This window comes from Dermochelys coriacea, chromosome 22, assembly GCF_009764565.3.
Source record: "Dermochelys coriacea isolate rDerCor1 chromosome 22, rDerCor1.pri.v4, whole genome shotgun sequence".
Taxonomy (NCBI): Eukaryota; Metazoa; Chordata; order Testudines; family Dermochelyidae; genus Dermochelys; species Dermochelys coriacea.
Window position 1 is genome coordinate 12,420,565 of NC_050089.1, and position 18,476 is coordinate 12,439,040.

At 47.0% G+C, this 18,476-nt stretch overlaps 3 long non-coding RNA genes across 7 annotated transcripts in view; 1 reads left to right on the forward strand and 2 right to left on the reverse strand.

The window, feature by feature from the left end:
• On the reverse strand, positions 1 to 12,597 carry LOC119846608. 3 transcript variants are annotated; one of them, XR_005289919.2, is made up of 4 exons: positions 12,368 to 12,597; positions 7,994 to 8,200; positions 3,595 to 5,597; positions 1 to 373 (listed from the first exon to the last, which is right to left on the reverse strand). It is a non-coding gene; the product is annotated as an uncharacterized LOC119846608 (long non-coding RNA). The 3 variants fall into 3 exon arrangements; XR_005289918.2 differs by lacking the exon at positions 12,368 to 12,597 and adding an exon at positions 12,027 to 12,136; XR_005289917.2 differs by having other exon boundaries at positions 2 to 373; positions 12,262 to 12,387.
• On the reverse strand, positions 9,219 to 12,020 carry LOC119846610. The gene is made up of 2 exons (XR_005289921.1): positions 11,675 to 12,020; positions 9,219 to 9,413 (listed from the first exon to the last, which is right to left on the reverse strand). It is a non-coding gene; the product is annotated as an uncharacterized LOC119846610 (long non-coding RNA).
• The window catches only part of LOC119846609, a 25,903-nt gene continuing 19,632 nt past the window's right edge, over positions 12,206 to 18,476 (forward strand). For all 3 annotated transcript variants that reach the window (XR_006276609.1, XR_006276608.1, XR_006276607.1), the window contains exon 1: positions 12,206 to 12,295. This is a non-coding gene — a long non-coding RNA (uncharacterized LOC119846609). The remainder of the gene's footprint in view (positions 12,296 to 18,476) is intronic.

Consider the following 18,476-nt stretch of genomic DNA (forward strand, 5'->3'; position numbering starts at 1 on the left):
GCCAGCTGGGGATTCAGCCCAAAGGACTGGGAGTGGGGACCAGAAATCCCGTGCACACATTCATCCTACCATCTCACCTTTCACTCAAACTTTCCCTTGTATTTTAAATAAAAACCTTGCTGCTTGTTTTTGCCCACCAACAAAAGAAACCTGAAGCTGATCAGCTTTCTCCTTATCACCCTCTGCAGATCCCACCTGACAAGATGCTGAGCAGTGGGAGATTGAGGTGTCCAGAAGCACTTTGCAAGATCAGATCCATGGAGAGGGCAAGCCAAAGGGCAAATGTTCTCAGGAGGATTCTGGTGGCCTTATTTGGCTGTTGGGCAGCAGTTTGAGCCCTTGAACTTCTTGTTGGGAGGTACTGCATTCTCTTCTGTGAATACAAAAACAAAACAACATTCTCAGCAAATACATCCTGCCCATTAATTCCCCACTCTGATTTTTCTAGTAGAGCAATTTTCTGTTACCTACCTTTTTGTGTAATGGTGCAAATACATTTAAAGAACACTTTGACTGTGCAGTGAAATATTTTTCTGCATTCCCATTCCACTATTCCTATTTGATCTGCAAATTATCCCTTTAACTTGCTTTTGCTTATTTTTATAGATCTCCTGGTTTATTTATATCTACATATCTATAATGATTTCAGAGCTATTACTCACAGCAGCACCAGGAAACATTACATTTCCCAATTTACAATTGCAATTATGATATCCAACAGAAACAAATGCAGCTGCCTTCAATTTTAAGCAATATTTTGATCACAATGATTAAAAAGTAACTTATGGCACTGCACACATTAGGGAAATTAATGTGATTTCATGGTTGTGTTAAAAGGCATGCAAAGTGTGTGTGTGGGGGGGTAATGGGGCTAGAGCGGATGTACTCTTTTTAACTCATTGGATCCCTTTTGTAATTCACCAGGTCCCACTCCAAATCCACAGTACTGCCATCGTTAGAGTTAACTTCCCCATTGAGTTTAATATGTGTGGCTTTTTTGTCCTTCAACTGATTTTTTCTCCTACTTTTCCCATCCTGAAATTGCTAGTTATTAAAGTATTTGTGTGCAAACAAGAACATTTTCCTGTCATTGCTTATTTTAGCTTCCCTGTCTGCATGTGTGGGGACAACTGAAATCCAGTTGGCAATATTATAATCATTCCCACAATTACATATTACAAACTCAATAACAAATTGTGACAGATCTTGCGGGTTGTGTCTCTCTTTGTGCTTCACAAGGAAAAAGCATATGCGAGACAAATTTATATGAATGATACAGAATGTCTTAGCGAGGAGCCAGGATTCACATGAACAATCATGGAGGAACATGAATTCTCTCAGTGCTTGAAGGCTTGCGAAGTACAATTTGACTTGTCTCTGTGACAAAGAATGCATGTGCCCAAGATTATTTTGCTCACTCACTTGCACTTCCCCCTCAAGAGTCTCGGTGAGTTGCTTGCTTGGCCCCTGCGAATTGGTGTCTCAAAAAACCTTGAACCATTATAAAGAGTTGATTCAATTTTCATGCCTTTTTTTAATGTGTGCAAAAGGAATGTCAGATTAAAATCAGTGGAGGCTGAAGCTCTCCGTATATGAGTACAAAATTAGCAAGGGGAATGATAGCATACTGTGTAACATGATCCAGAGCTTAAGGGACCTTCCTCAGTTCAACCCTCTTAGTCCATTCAGCCCTTAACTTCTCTGAGGAGACTTCCTGTTAGCTTTGGTTGTGCTGGTGTTTTCCTAACATGGATACTTGCCCGCTCGCAACCAGGCTGAGTCCATCAACTTATTTAATGGATGTCATCAAATTATATTGCATCTGCTAATGACTTTCTGGTCATTCACTTCTGACTGCAGGCTAGATCCACACAAGAGGTGAAAAGTTCAAAACCCCATTACCCTGTGATCCCTCTGTTCTGCAGCACACAGGCTTGAAACAAGCGAGCCTTCTTCCAAATCATCTGTGTGGCTGATTGGTAGGTGAGATGAACAGGGAAAGGCTGACACATAGGCCAAGATTTCCAAAGGTGCTCAGCACCTGCTGGATTTTCAGAATGGCTCAGCTCCCACTGAGACCGGTTTTGGAAAATCTGACCAGATCCGGTGTGTGCTGAGCATGTTAGAAAATCTGGCCATTTCAATGGGATCGGAGATCTTTTGAAAACATTGACCCCCCTTGTGGGTGCTGAGTCCTGGAAAATATGGCCTTGTGATCATATGAAAGCCTGGTCTAGGGGGTCTGATTTTCCTCTTGCTCACACTGGGATAAGCCTGAGATCCTGCCACAGTGTTTTTAAACTGCAATAAACATGTGTAAGTGGGGATGGGAGCAGGCCACTGATGTGAAACCAGTTTGTCCCTCCACCAAAAATGAAGGAAGTCTTGATTCATTGGCAGTGATGATATCCAGTCTTTGGGAAGATAATTACAGATCCAATTCCTTCCCTGAGATGATTTTGATAGCAGGTAGTGTTCCTGAACTTCTTGACATAATATCTCCTTGCTCTAAGAATGCGGGAAAACAGGAACCTACTGGTATTATGTTAGCACTGTGAAACTTAAAAAGAAAGATTATATTGATTTCAATATGCAAGGCTCATGGACCCATGGCTAAGAAGCAGAGAGAAGATACACTGGCTGAACCCAGACTGATGGAGAAGAGTGTGTGTGGCATCACCGGGGTTTGCTTTTAAAGGCAAAATAAACCTTTCCACTGCTCACTCTTCCTTAGTAATGTTTATGCTCTTAATGCAAGTCCTTAGCTCTTGTTCCTAAAAGTTTCAGCTCCTAGGCATTGTCCGGATTCATAGCTCAATGGGAGTATCTACACCACTGCCAGACTTCCTACAAAATGCACTCTGGGGACCACAGAGCTGCTATGAAGAACTGTCCAGGCCAGCTCAGCTTAGGACCTCACCTCCAAGAAGAGGATGCACAGAGCATTGTTGCTGTAGCCGACTCCCTAGTAGGCTGACAGCTGTCCATCAGCACCATGTGTTGCCCAGGTTAAAGCATAGTCTAGGAAGGAGCTGTCCATCAGCACCAGGGACAAAATATAATTATCTCCACAATCTTTCATTCCTGCTTGGAATGAAACAGAACAGAGTGGGGATCGGGCCAGAGGTGCTTATACTCGCCTTCCCTCCCCGCAGGGAGCTGCTGTTTTTCAGCCCTGTGATAGCACTACACTGAATGTGTAAGATTGCCTCACTTTGCGTCTTGGGCAGAGATATCGAATTAGAGTGCATCCATGAACTACTGGCTAGAATACAAGCCACCACCACAGATCATACTGGGCCTTGTTCCCCCCCCCCATTTACACCCATGCATGGACTTCAACTGAACAACTCTGGATTTACCCTGAGGTGGGTGGAGGATCAGGTCCTGAATGTAACTATATACCACGGGGATGCAAAGAGATACAGTGGCAGCCCATCAGTATCATGTGCTACTTGCACATGAACTCCCAAGAAGGTTGATATCTGATTTTTGCTCTCTTTGCAAAGCATCCCAAAGATAGACATTGGGTGAGTCGGTGGGTAGAGTTGAATCACGTTCCATCAGGCTGCGCTGCCTTGAAACTTACTTTACCTTTGGGATGTCAGCTCTTCCAGGAAAGGACCTTGTTCTTTAAGAATGAGATGCTTGTCATAGGCACATAGCAATCTCCAGACGAGATCAGACCAGTGGTCCATATAGCTCAGTATCCTGTCTCTGCCAGCACCACCAGTTTGAAATGTCAACATGTTGTTGTAATGTTCAGAGTTTAGCAATCTCCAGCCATAGCATTTGTTGTTAATTTGTATTAAAATAGTATCTAGTGGCCTCCTAGTGGCAGGTACTGTACATAGTGGGAGGCTGTCCCACCTTAAAGAGTTTACAAGTGAAATAGACAAAAGTTGGAAGAAAGGATTATTAAGAATCCTTAAAGTATTATTAATAAATAAAGAATTATTACCCCATTGTATAGACAGGATACTGGGACAGACACATTAAATAACTTGCTCAAGACATAGGTGCTGGAACTAGGGGTGCTGCTGCATCCCCTGACGTGAAGTGGTTTCCATCATATGCAGAGTTTACAGTTTGGTTCAATGGCTCTCAGCACCCCCATTATTTAAATTGTCCCAGCACCCTGGCCAGGTCATACAGGGAGTTTATGCCAAAGCCAGGACTTCAATGCAGATCTTCTGAGTCCCTGCTAAGTGGTTGTTTCCCCAAGACCAGGTGCTCTCTTATTTGATTACATTGCTCTTTCTTTCCTGTGTCACTATGGAAATCATCATCAGACTCTCATACGTGATGGGCTCCCGCCCAGTGCAGACAGCACTAACCAGACTGGCTCAGCATTCAGTAATTCATCCCCCCCCCCCCACACACACACTCATGCCACTCCTGAGTCATTTGCATCAGGCTGCTTCTGGGTTCTGTATTAATAACTTTTCTTCATTCATTAGCGAAACAAATTAAAAAAAAGGCATATTACAGAAAACTGCTGACGTTTGAATATCACATCAGATTATCCAGGGAAGAACAGACTGGCATTAAAATAAATGATCCAGTCATAATTCCCCCACTCCACTTCCCATTTTTGCCAATGCCTGAGTTCTGATAACTCATCTGACCACACATTTCCATTGGGGAAGGGTAATTTTGGGATAATTTGAAAGCCAACAGTAGCAGACAGGAACACAGGTTGCTACCACGCACACCTTCAACAAAGACATGAAAAGAGACACTCTCATTTGAAAAAGGAAAGCAAGAGAGAGAAGAGAGATGATTGACTTCCTTTATAACTTCTCCATCATGTTGCCACCCTATTTTACCGGTCAACGCAAACCCATTATGAATCTCAACGCTGCAAGGTCAGCCCAATTTAAGAAAATCAAGCTGTAAGCCTGTCTGCTCTGTGCATCATGCTTGGAATCAGCAATAATAATCACTCCCTGATCAGAAGTGGTTTGCCATTATCTGCCTGGTGTTGGTCTATGATATATGAAGCAATTTTGGCTGTGACAGTTCTGTTTCGTGCATGTTCACATCCTTCCCGGTAAAATCCATATGTTGCGCTTTTTTTTTGTTTCTTCCCAAGGAGAAATATTTTAAACTAAAAGGACTTTGGAAGAAGTGTCACCATAATTCATCTTTACAGTCTTGGGGTGCAAATGATCCGTTCATTGGACACTGCATTTCTCTCCATTATGGCTCAATCTGAATGCATTTATTTGGTCATTTATTAGCAATTGCTTGATGGGAAGTAGGGAAAGAAAAAAACTAAATTAGAACAAAGGGTTATTTTGCTTGTACACTGTAAGTGGGTGAGTCCATAAAAATATCCAAACTTAATAACATCCATAACTCTGGAAGCCGTAGACAAATACACAGTGGAAACAAGCAAGTTGTAATGACAGGAATGAACCAGGAGACTTCCATCAAGATTTCACTGCCAGTGACTAGTGCTAGTGGATTGGAGAGAGATTTCTCTTTAAATGTTACAGTCAGTGTCAAACTCTTTATTCACGGACTGCGCTAGTGGCTGCTTTAGCTGTGTCAGGACATGATTGTCTTGTTAGCTGCACCTTGGTTCGAAAGATCTGTAGGAAGAAAAGATTGAAGTGTTACATGGAGGCAGGTTTGATCATGCTGAGCTTGTGTCTTATGTCTCCTAAACCAGCTTTGCAGTTTGCATTTTAATAAAGTGCTCAGAAGCATTGGATTGGGGGGTTAAAACACACCTTCCCCCCTTCCCAGCATCCACGCATACACCTTTACATGCATATGTAACAGGGAGAGGGGGATCATCTGTTGACCATCCAGTCAGCAGGGGTTAGAGCTGTGGCAGTCTGGCTGATGAATTGTGTTTCATTAAATCCAGCCTGGATACAAGGGAGGTGTGAGTGGCCCTCTCCTGAGACGGAATTAGTGGGCTAGGACAGAAGGAGTCCTGCAGGAAAGCCCTAGGCACAGCCAAGGGAGGAATGGTAGGCCAGGCTTTTGTGATGAGTTATTGTTCTGGAGGCACCGGTAAAGCCAGATCCCAGGAAGGATTAGTTTGGATATGGCCTCAGGGCCTACGTGTTCTGTTGAGGATTAAGATGGGAATTGTTTGTTTACAACACACTGCTATACACACAAACACATGCACACACACCTTGCCCACTATACACATCTCCTCCAGCACATATTCTCCTAATCTACTGAATGCCTTTACACACACACACCCCTCTTCCTGCTTATGAAATCAGTCCCTAGAAACACAGCCCTCACGCACAGCCATGCACGTCTGCCATCCATTTCAAGTCAGCTCCACAATATTTTATGGGCACCACCAATTATACATGTGCCACTGCATTCTGAAAAGGACATTGCTCCAGGCTGCTTATGCGAGGGTGAGCACTTCCAGCTTCTGCCGAGAACGCAGCTTCCCGCCGTATTTGATGAGCCAGCCCACTTCGATTACATTTTTGTGAATGAGAAACAGTCCTCCTGTCTCTGACATTTGTGCTGGTGTTAACATCAGGGGATTTGTTGTTGGTTTGGTTTTGCTTTTTTTTTTCCCCTCCTCCCTTTTATAATAAAGACAAATATATTTGCATCTGCCTGGAGGCCGCTCTGAGGAGTTTTGTAAAGACAGAATCAAAGCGGGGGGAAAATGCTGTGTTCATCCAAATAGTCTTAAAAATTAAATAAAGCCACGCAGCCGCTCGTAGCTCCCCAAGAGCATTTAGTCTTTTGTGTTTAATTTCCAGTGCGAATCTGTCTTTAGAAGAACTCTTGTGGAGCAGTAGCACTGTGTAAATGCCATGCTGCAAAACAAATGTGTACAAGGGTTTGGCCTATTGAAGAGACACCAGGACATAAAACAGGATTACAAGCCCCTAATACAATATAACGAGATTAAAAAAAATTCAGTTTAGATCAAAGTCATTTCAGGAGCAAATGAAACATTTACATGGGAAACGTGACTTAAAAATGGAAACCCTCTGATCAATATGAGCCCCTGGAATTTACAAGTCATCAAATTAAATCTTGTAGAGGCTAGGTACATTATACAAGCATTGCTAATATTTGGAGTGTTCATGTTGAGAGAATGGTCATCAAATTTCAAGCTTCAGGGTATGAACTTATTGATCCCCTAACACATCAGATATTTGCTTCTGCAAATAGGATACTGGATGTGGAGAGCAATGGTCTGGTCCAGTAGGGACCCAAAATTATTTCATGGGGTAAATTTAGGAAATAGTTGTCAGACTCTTTTTTTTTAAATACATGGATGAAAAGTAAATGCCATGCAATTTGTTGGAGAGAGGAATATCAATATACTAGTCCTTCAGCCTTTCGTCTGGAGATCACAAAGCAAATATTATTTCCCCATTTTACAGATGGATGGACAGAAAGGTTCAGTGATTTGATGCTGAATTCTCACCTTGAGTCAGTGGCAGAAATGGGAATTAGAACCCAGGAGTCCTGACTTCCGCTCACCTGCTCTAAGCACTTGACTGCACCGTCTCCTAGACTCAGGAATAGAACCCCGAAGTCCTAACTCCCAGTCCCAGCTGCTCTAACAAGAAGGAAAGAAGTCCTAACTCTGATGGAGGGAAAGCATCAGAATTTGAAACAAAGTCTTTGGAGGAATTTTCTCAAGTGCAGCTCTCCCTTAAAATTGTTGTCATTCTAACGAATTGAAAAGGGCTCAGAGAAAGCTGCAGAGGGCTGTATGTTGTCAGCACAGTGCTTACTTTGGTCTTCAGTAACCATGGGCAGAGAGGGCCTGTTTAAAATTGGCGGATGGGGTTCCGCCAGCATCGACGGGCAGAGCCTCACAAACAAAACCTTTTGGCAAGGTCCTTAATTGGATTCAAGGATATTATTGCCACCTTCAAAGCCGGAGATAGTCTCCTGACCTGAACCAGAGTCCACCCCAGGCTAAAAACCAAACAAAGCCAAGATCAATTTTAATTTGGCCTCAGCACAATGTGTTTTGTCTCACCTGACACATGCTCGTGGGGAAGCAATTTTTTCATGTCACAGGAGACCTCTGCCTCCCATCCTGCCACAGGCCTCGGCCTTGCTGGGCCCTGGGACTGAGGCTACCTGGGAAGAAGGCATAGCAGCCCCTGGGATTTGTGTTCACTCTAATGCCCAGCGTGGATCCTCTGTTGAAATGGCAGGAATTTGTTAAGCTGATGAAGAGAGGCTGCAGTGGAGAGACACAATTGAGGAGGAGGATTAGGCCTGGAGTAAGTATCTGTACTTGGGGAGATTAATGAGAAGGATGCAATGGATTTTGCATGGTGAAAGGGATTCACTGAATGCTTTCGGTGAAATGAAATTAGTCCCATTCTTGTGCTCATAGGCCCCAAGTAGGGCAGGAGATTGGAAACCCCACCGTATAATAACAGCCCCTTCCTTCATGGAAACCTCCAATGCAACATACTCTACACACCCACACAGGGAAGTGGGTTGTGTGCTCATTTGGGGCGCTGGTATTTCACATGTGGCACCTGTGTTGTCCCGTGTCACACAGGGCTCGCACAAAAGTCACACATATATTCTACAGGTGTTAAAAAGGGACCAGGTATACTTAAGAGAAGTAGACACTGGTGAAAGGTGCTGGATGGATCACCTGGAATCCTCTTAATCCACAGCACAAGATACCCCCAAGCTGTCCCCAACCAATATGTCTCAATATTGACCAGGAGCTAGTTCCCTAGACCCACTCAGTCATTTGCCTCTTGACTGAGAGTGTCAAAAAGGAGGCACTGGTTTGTGCCAAGTACACATCTTTCCTTAACTGAGGGTCCCAGACCTATTTCAGTAGAAGCCACCAAAGTAGCCATCATCCATTGTGACTTTCAGCCATGACTGAGCTGGTCCAGACTGAGACTAGTAACCTATAGGTGAGTGCTTCTTCCTCCTATCACTAGTCCACCAAGGCAAGCTGTCTCTCCCCTCCCCCTGCCACCCAAGGAGCCTTCCTTAAATTTGGGGCCCATCAATAATGGAGAAAGTCTAATGGCGATGCCAACTCTCAGCCCCTGAAGGAGGCCCGAGAGTTAGTTCAACGTAATATTTCTGCATAGGCTGCCATGGAGACTCGGAGATAAGGAAAGATGGGGAACATTGGCAGGCTCAGTCCCAGGTGTTCAGAGGTGGCAGTCAGGTTTCCCTGAATAAGAATAAGAGGTTAGAAAAAATGGAAGAAAACAGAGAAGGAAAGAAAGACAGATCTTTAATGCATTGATTTTTCAGGATGCAACCGGCAGCTGGATGGATTACATCTTCTCCCTGTCACCATGACAAATGGCGCTAGGTACACCAAGCTTCAGAACTCTCCAGGTGAAGGGACAGAGCAGGAGAGAGGTGACTTGTTGATGTTCAGGCATTTGCATTGGGTACAGTGGAAGCATCTAAATACACAGAAGAAACTGTTAGGAACAGCTTGGCCTGCCTCCTGCCTCCTGTGCGTTGCATTCCAGTCCATCATTCTTTCTAATTAGGCACCTCTGACACCCGATTAATCCTATTTGCCTGCAGGCCTTTTTATCTTCCCTTCTGCTTTTATCGGACAGGGAATTAGATGCCATTAGTATGTAAAGTGCATTGTGTGGAGCTGACTTTCACGGGGCTCAGAGACTTCTAAAGAGGCAAAGTCCAAGCGATGCCCAGAAAAGCTTGTGAAAAGTAATTAATTTTTTTTTAAAATCATGCTGATTATTTCGCCATTTCTCAGGAATGTAAGAGGCCAGTCAATGTTGGGAGACACAGGCAGAGGACAGGCGGCTGATGGGTAAGCTTCTCTTCCGTGTGCCAATAGACTGCAATTCAGAACTGCCGCTCCCAAGCAGCTCCAGTCCTAGCTTCTCACCTTCAGCTCCCACGCACAGCTCTGAGGGTCAACCTCAGTCAAGACCTGGAGCAGCCCCTGCTGCTCCAGTCCCAACCCTTTGCGTGTTTCTGTTGGTGCCTCGCAGACATGACATGTTATTTGCCCTGATGTTCCACACAGAGGTGTCTGGTTGATCAGGTTAACAATTCTGATTGAGATGCATTAGACCAAAGCGCGTGGTCAGTATACACAAATAGATCATTATTATTCTTACTTTATTTTAAAATTACCATGCTGAGACTTTAACACTCGTTCAATGGTGACCAAAACTCAGCTGAAACTCCAGTCGGCTATTGCAACACTAAGCCCTTAAAGCCTGTTTCAGAAAGATAGAAAAACAAGCTAAGTGTGTGTGTGTGTGTACTTATAACACCCACACTCCAATGCATGCACTCTGTATGAGTACCCCTAAAACACCTGTAGTCTCATGGCCACTCTGGCATCTCGCCTTCATTTATTCACTCTAACATACATACACCTTCCATGTTTCAGAGTAGCAGCCGTGTTAGTCCATATTCGCAAAAAGAAAAGGAGGACTTGTGGCACCTTAGAGACTAACAAATTTATTTGAGCATAAGCTTTCGTGAGCTACAGCTCTTCCATGCTTCCCCCCAACACCCAGCTCCTCTCCGCCTCCACATCTCTTTTCCTATATCTCAGATATACACTGCCACGTCCCACCCTCACCCCACTCAACCCCCCAACATGCACTCAGCTTCCCTCCCCACACACACACACCTCTCTCTCAGCACCGCTGTCCCCTGAGACACACACTCATCCAGTCACCACCACGTTCCTTTGCGTAGGCCCCTCCCCCTTGGGCATAAGCCCCGCCCTTGCCTTGATACACAGTCTCTGGGGCACAGGGCCAGATGGGACGCGCTCCTGTGGCTTGTGGGAGCTAACGTGGCATTCTTCTTAGAGGGCGCTGGAGGAGGTGAACTCAATTCAGCAGCAGGCCCAGCAGCAGTTCAGCTTCTACTATCAACTGGTGCTTTCCTTATTTAACCTCTCCCACCATCTCCCTGGGGGCTGATGTCTCTTCCTACATCTTATATTTCCCACCAGTTTCCCCTGCCACCCTGGAGGCTCCCCTGAAAGGGGAAACAGCCTAGAGGAGCCATCTGCTCATACTGGCCACTCAATCCAGGTTTCCGGGACTCAAAATGCGACATGACAGCGGAGGTCTCTTGTCACCAAGAGGTTAATAAAATGATGATAATGAAAAGCCCCCTCCACTTGCCAGGACAAGAGTGCAAGGCAGCAATGTCCACTGCACCAACTATTTATCACTGTCAAGGTCCCCTGCAGCCTCAAACCAATTCCAGACCCAAATGAAGAAGGCCCAGCTGTACCCGGAGTGTAATCTGCTTGTCATTTCTAATACATATTCCTTTGCTTTAAGTGATGAATTGCAGCGGCTGCCAAGGCTGAAGGGCTATGAACCACTAGGAGATGAAGTGCTCTGTATCCTCCCCCCGGCTCGAGACAGTCAGCAATGGTCAATGTAATGCACTGCACCTCCCTGATTCTCTTCTCTGCTTGGATGGACCTGGAGCTTCTAGGCTCACAGGGCCTGATTTTGCTAAGGTGCTTCTTCAGTCCTTGGGATTTCCCAGCTCTGCTAATGGACCTAGACCTAGCCGGGCAGACCACTCTCTTCTGTACTTAAATTCACTCCTCGCTTGGATTCACTCCACCTATGAATTCTAATCTGCCCCCACAGCTACCCGTTGGGCAGGAGAACAAGGAGAATCCAGCTTTGACTTTGAATGTTCTCACCTCTCTCCAGCGATGGACCTGCTCTCTGATTTGGAGATCTACTCAGGCCCCTGGGCTCATGCAGGGCTTATGGGCTCCATGACTCTTTCACCTTGGCCTCCTCCAAAATGTGCCTCTGTTATGACTGACTGGTACAGAAATCCTCCTTCATCCCAGATAACAGTAGGGATGGCAAAGGAGGTGGCAGGCACCAATGATGACTGAACTCAAGAAAGCAGTGATCCTCCTAGTGGGGGACTTAACAGGGGAACAGGGCCAAGACCCATCAGCATAGTCTTCCTCCCAGCACAGTCCCCCATCACCATAGTCTCACTTGTTGAATTTCCCCAGGGGGATTCTGGCCCTTCCTCACCTTCTGACTGCATCTAGATCTTCCTCCCAAGTGAATCCACTCGTCCAGGCCCCTGATCCTCTCCCAGTAACTCGCCAGCCCCTCTGACCCACCTCCAAATTTCTTGGCCAACCACATCTCTCAGAAGTTTAGCAGATGTTTTTTTAAATGAGTGATGCAGGCTTCTTAGGAAATGGAAACCGAGATCAAGTAGCGAGTGTCCTTCCCTGAACTCCTCAGATTGGCATGAGCTCACCTGCCAAGCCGTGTTTCCTCCAGAGATCAGGCTGGTTAGTCCCTCTTTATGTCAATGTTTGTTTGATTGCTGCAAAATAATGATTAACCAGACGCTTCTGACTTACCAGGTATTGCAGAAAGCTGGGCTAATTCTTCATAAGCTTCCCCTGCTGCTTTTTATATATCAAACTGAAATGTAATTATCTGCCTGGCTCAGGGTGTAAATCAGGAGTGTGTGTCAGGGAGATTGGCTTCAGGGCTTCTGTTTACTGTGTAAAATATAGACGTGCAGCTCTACGGGGCCGTTACCTGCCTAATCACATGAAACAATTTCATGTGCAAACAGCTAGTTAGGGTGAAACCCACCATAAACCAGCCGCAGAGATGTAGCCTCAAGCTCAACACCCTCCCACTGCCTTTTGCCCCTGCCCAGACACCAGACCTTTAACACCTGTCTGGGATAAATCTTCCCACCAAGAACGCATCCCCTTCCCACCCACTTGAGCGTTAGGTGCCTCAGCACTGCAGATCTGCTTCAAAGGCTACATAGAGCCTCTGCTCTGAAGGGGAAAGCAATGGCAGATGACGCTCGCTGGAATTGCCATCAGCATTAACGTGCAAGGATGTATATGGGCATAATTATCCTTCCAGCTCAGTAACGTATTAACAGAGAACTGGTCTTATCAAACCACAGCTAATTCTCCCAGCTTAGCCTGAGCTGTGGTACAGTGCAGGCAGTGGTTCGCCCAGGTACTTTGCTGCATGCACAGATGCTGTTTCATGTCAGAAGGGCTTTGAGGAGGATATCCAGGTGCTCTGACTCCAGCAGCACAAGCAGCCTGGCCAGAGCCAAGCCGGCAAGCAGCCAGCTGCATTGCAAGAGGGGTGCATTGCAAAAAGAGAAAACCATTTCCACCTGTGTTAGGCCTGTCGGGGCTGCAGTAGATGGGTGTAGGGTCCCTCCGAGGGATGGGTCCCCTTTCTCTAGCAGCCGCTGCAGCAATGGATTATTTTGAGCCCTCTTCATCAAGACAGTCTTGGAAGAGGATGAATGAAACAAGCTTCTCCTTTTGAGCCGCCTTTTTAATTAGCCACCTCCAAAGCATCCTTTTGTCCAGAGGCTTCCTCTCTAGAAGGCTGCAGGCCCTCAGAACAGTGGCCATTTTGAGACGGCAGGGACAGAAATCGGGCCCTACCCCATGCCGATCCCAGTAGCATCACACAACAACATCCGCTGAACAATACCTGTCAGAACTGATCACAGCAAGCATTCCGGACCATGATTTGGATTGTCTCACACCAGTAGCTAACAGGTCTGGCTGCAGTCCCGCTCGGATATAGATTTTTGTGCACAATCAATGTTGACAACACTCCACTGATTCTGGTTTTTTTGCTTCAGTTCCCTGAACACACACATGTGCACGCACAGAGCCCTTGATCCTGAAAGACTCTGCCCGTGCTCAGCAAGGGAGTGCAAGTACACTGGTACACTCACTGGTACACTCCTGCACAGGTGTGAGCTCAGGGGGGTCCTGGGAGTGAAAAAGGGAAAGGGCTAGAGCCCCAGATTTCACAAGTACTGAGCCCCCACAGCCCAACTGAACCGGTACCTGCAAGCCTCCCCTGGGGCTGATACCTCTCCAGACGTGTTTACAACCTGAGTGACTCACCTTAATCCAGAGCTGTGACAACCCTCTCCCATGGAGCTGAACACAGTCATTCTTCCACCCTCCTGGCCCACAGTGATACATACACTGACTTAACACAATATGTTCCCCCAAAGATACTGCATGTGGCTGCAATATCTCACAGCCACACAATAGTATCTCATTAGTGGATAATTGGGCTCCCTTGTGCATCACGTCTCTCTCCTGCCTATATAGTTCACATGTACACCCCCAGTCTTCTGCTCCTGCAGTGGGCAAGGTCGGTCCGCTCTCGGGGGATGTTATCAGAGAGGGAGGCCAAAATCAGAAACCCCTGCAATTTTGGTCATTGTTTAGAGTCAGTTCTCCAGACCTAAAACCACCTCTGTTGTCTTGTTTTGGGGTTGGATCCCAAACCAAAAAGGGGCTGTTTCTGGCTCTGGTTCTAATGTGGCCCAAATCTCAGCAGAGAACCAAGAGATTTCCGCATGAGGTGATGGACAATCTTTCAGGAACAGCTGATTCACAAAATGTCTGCCCTGGATGGGACAAGATCACATGAGAACTGCTCATGAGATTTCAGCTCCATTGAATATGAATCTGCCTCCACATTTTGATTCAGCCTCCAATTTGCACCCAGCACAAACCTAATCTGTATCTGGGGGCCTAATCTCTGTGGTCCATGTCTTATTATATGTAACTGTATTACAGTGAGCTATCCGCTCTACTGGATGGAGTCAGAACTGCTCATCAGGGTGTCATAGGACCTATACTGATACTCCCTAATGGTGATTCTCCTTTAGGTCTAGTGGCAGGTTAGCTCAGGGCTTTGGAAGCAGATCTGTCCCAGCTGTCATCATAAAGTTCCAATTAGCTATGTTGTGCCGCGTTATAAACCTGCCTGACTTCAGATGTCTTACTCTCTGTAGATCAGGGGTGTGCAAACTTTTTGGCCTGAGGGCTGCATTGGGGTTGCAAAGGGTATGGAGGACCAGGTAGGGAAGGCTGTGCCTCCACAAACAGCCTGGCCCCCGCCCCTATCCTCCACCTCCCCCTTCCTGCTCCTGACTGCCCCCCTCAGAATCCAAGACCCATCCAACCCCCACTGCTCCTTGTCCCCTGACCACCCCCTCCTGGGACCCCCCGCTCCTAACCGCCCCCCCCGGAACCCCACTCTCTATCCAACCCCCCCTTCTCCCTGTCCCCTAACTGCCCTGACCCCTATCCACACCCCCACCCCCTGACAGGCCCCCTGACCCATCCAACCTCCCCCCACTCCTTGTCCCCTGACCACCCTCTCCCGGGACCCCCTTCCCTAACTGCCCCCCCAGAACCCCACCTCCATCCAATGCCCCCTGTTCCCTGTCTCCCCCTTCCTGGGACCCCCCGGGACCCCCCCACTCCCTGTCTACAAACCTCCACCCCATCCAACAGCCCCTGTCTCCTGACTGCCCCCCGGGACCTCCTGCCCCTTATCCAACCCCTCTCCCCCTGCACCCTTACCATGCCACTCAGAGAGGCAGGACAGGCTTATTGGAAAACCTGGAAAGTGGGTGGGCGCGCAACGGTGTAGCTACGGGGGAGGGAGGACAGCAGGGTAGGGGCTGGGGGCTAGCCTCCCCAGCCCGGAGCTCAGGGGCTGGGCAGGACAGTCCCGCGGGCTGTAGTTTGCCCACCTCTGCTGTAGAGGAGGACCAGATTGTGTCACCCTTACTTTGTGAATATTTCCATGGATTTAACACTCACACAGTATGCTGCTGATCACCATGAGCAGAGGCACCAGAACCTGGCCCAGAGTGAGCAAGAGATAGGAAGTCTTTGAACAATAGTAGTTATTTATTACGCTCCTTAATCTGTTTGAGAAATGAGCCAAGGGACATCTGCCTTAGGTCACAGAGTTTGTCACAATGTGGAGGGCAGGGGGAATATCTGGCTTTCATTGCCAGCCTCCCAGCAGAAGCATTTTTGCTTCGGGTAGCTGGCATTGTTAATGGTGGTTTAACCTACTTACAATAATAATCCCTGTAATCGAGGCATTGTTTAAATCTTCGCAGCCCAAATGGGGCCATGCTGCAGGGGCGGGAGAGCTCTGTGGGGAGTTTCTCCAGTGAATTGTAGCACAAGCCCGGTGAGGAGTGGCAAACCAGCTGCCAGCTGTGCCTCCACATGTACCCCCCCCCACGTCTCCCCCCCGCCCCCAAGCAAAGCGAATTCTTTCCAGGAAGGAGTCAACTGTGGCTCTGTCCCTGGCAAAAAACAAACCAACCAACCCACCCTGTGGATCACACATCTGGAGCAATATTAGATCATCCAGGCTTCTGTTGCATTCAGAAAAGCAAATTCCTCTAATCTCGCACACCATCTGGGCAAATCTCTCGCCAGCTGGCTCCCTTTCACACACCCAGCACTGTGTCTGCAGGATACTTGTCCTGGGGTCACAGGGACTGCATCCGCGCTCAGCAGAGTGTCTGTTACAGGGACAGGCACGGCAGGAGACAAGGAAGGAGGGTTTTGTGGTTAAAGCTAAGGACTCAGGAGATCTAGTCACTGCTCTGCCACAGATTCCCTGTGTGACCTTGGGCATGCCACTTAGTCTCCCTGTGCCTTGATTCTCCATCTGTAACATGGAGATAATAGCTGACTCGTCTATTCAGACTGTGTGCTCTTCAGGGCAGAGACTTTCCCTTACTGAGTCTATACATTATCTAGTGGAGTCCCGCCAATGGCTGGAGCTGTCTCCGTTGCTTGTAATCGTTCCGCACAGCCACATAGCAGTGCTGTTTCTCATCAGCACCCAGTGCACCTTACAAATGTGGCTGGACAGGTGCATTCTGGGACTTCTTTAAGCATCTACAGACAGCTGCAGTGGCACAGGAGCTAGCAAACAGAGCTCTAAACAGGGGAGTTTGAGTGGGAGTTTGCAAGGGGAGTTTCTATTGTGGTCCTTGTTTGGGGTTGCTTTTGCTGGGGGGGTGGTCTTTTTGGTGTGGCTTGTGTTTCCCAGATTAACAGGATTTAGGTGGGAAGGCGATGACAGATACAGAGGCAGCTGTGGGAGTGACTCCTGTAGTGGAAGACACATTGAGGATGACTGGATGTGGAAGCTGTGGTATGTCCATGATCCTGGAGGGGGGAACCGGTAAGAGTTTTTTCTGCATGAAATGCCGTCTGATAGAGCTGATGGAGGAAAAAATCCGAGGTTTGGAGATGCAGGTGGAAAGTCTTGTTGAGTTTAGGAAGGGGTTTGAGCAGATGATGGAGCAAAGATATGAGGTATCTGAAGGGAAAAGCTCAGACTCACGGATGGAAGCAGGGCTGGGGAATTTTGAGGGGAGACTGGGTGAGGAAAGTGGTCAGTGGAAGCATGTGACTCAAAGAACCAGGCAGAGGAAAAGACGGGCTAGTGAAGGAGAAATAGAGCTTAGGAATAGGTTTGCAGAGTTGAAAAATGAAGAAGGGGCTCAGCAGGTACTTGTTGAAGGTGGAAGGGTAAGGAAGAAGAGAAGAGAGGCTAGTCCTATAGGAAAAGCAGAAGAGTCAAGGGAGACTACACCAAATATGAGCCCCAGAAGGATACAGGATGGGTTGAAGAGGATTATAAGGGAAAATAGGAATGGAAAGAACTTGCAGCCAGAGGGAACAGGGGAGAGACTGGAGAATAGCACCGTCACCAGGAAAAGGCAGGTCTATGTGATCAGGGACTCTTTATTGAGAAGAATAGACAGGCCTGTAACTAGAGCTGATCCAGAGAATAGAAGGGTGTGCTGTCTTCCAGGTGCTAAGATACGGGATGTAGACCTGAGGTTGAAAAGGATCCTAAAGGGAGCGGGAAAGAATCCCCGAATTATCCTTCATGTGGGAACAAATGATACAGCTAGATTCTCGCTGGAAAGTATTAAGGGAGACTATGCTAGGCTGGGGAAGACGCTTAAGGAAATTAAGGCTCAGGTGATCTTTAGCGGGATCCTTCTTGTTCCTAGAGAAGGGCAACAAAGGTGTGACAAGACTGTCAACAGATGGCTTAGGCAGTGGTGCTATAAGGAGGCTTTGGGATGTATGGCCACTGGGAGGCATTCACGGACAGAGGACAGTTCTCTCGGGATGGACTTCATCTGAGTAGGGAAGGAAATAGACTTCTAGGATCAAGGCTGGCACAACTGATAAAGAGAGCTTTAAGCTAGGAATTAGGGGGAGATGGTTGGGAGATGTCCAGGAAATCTCCACGCCAGATTTTAGCATTGAGAGGGAAGAAGACAAAGTAAGAAAGGATACAGCTGTGGGTAGGAGAATGTATATAAGGAGCGAGGGCGGTGTGGATACTAGTCTAATAGGTTATACTGGCTGTAGAATGACTGTGCCTAATAGGGTACAAAATGTGAGCGAGGCCAAACAGCAAAAATTAAGATGTTTATACACCAATGCGAGGAGCCTAGGTAACAAAATGGAGGAACTAGAGCTACTGGTGCAGGAAGTGAAACCAGATATTATAGGGATAACAGAAACATGGTGGAATAATAGTCATGACTGGACTACAGGTATTGAAGGGTATGTGCTCTTTAGGAAAGACAGAAACAAAGGTAAAGGTGGT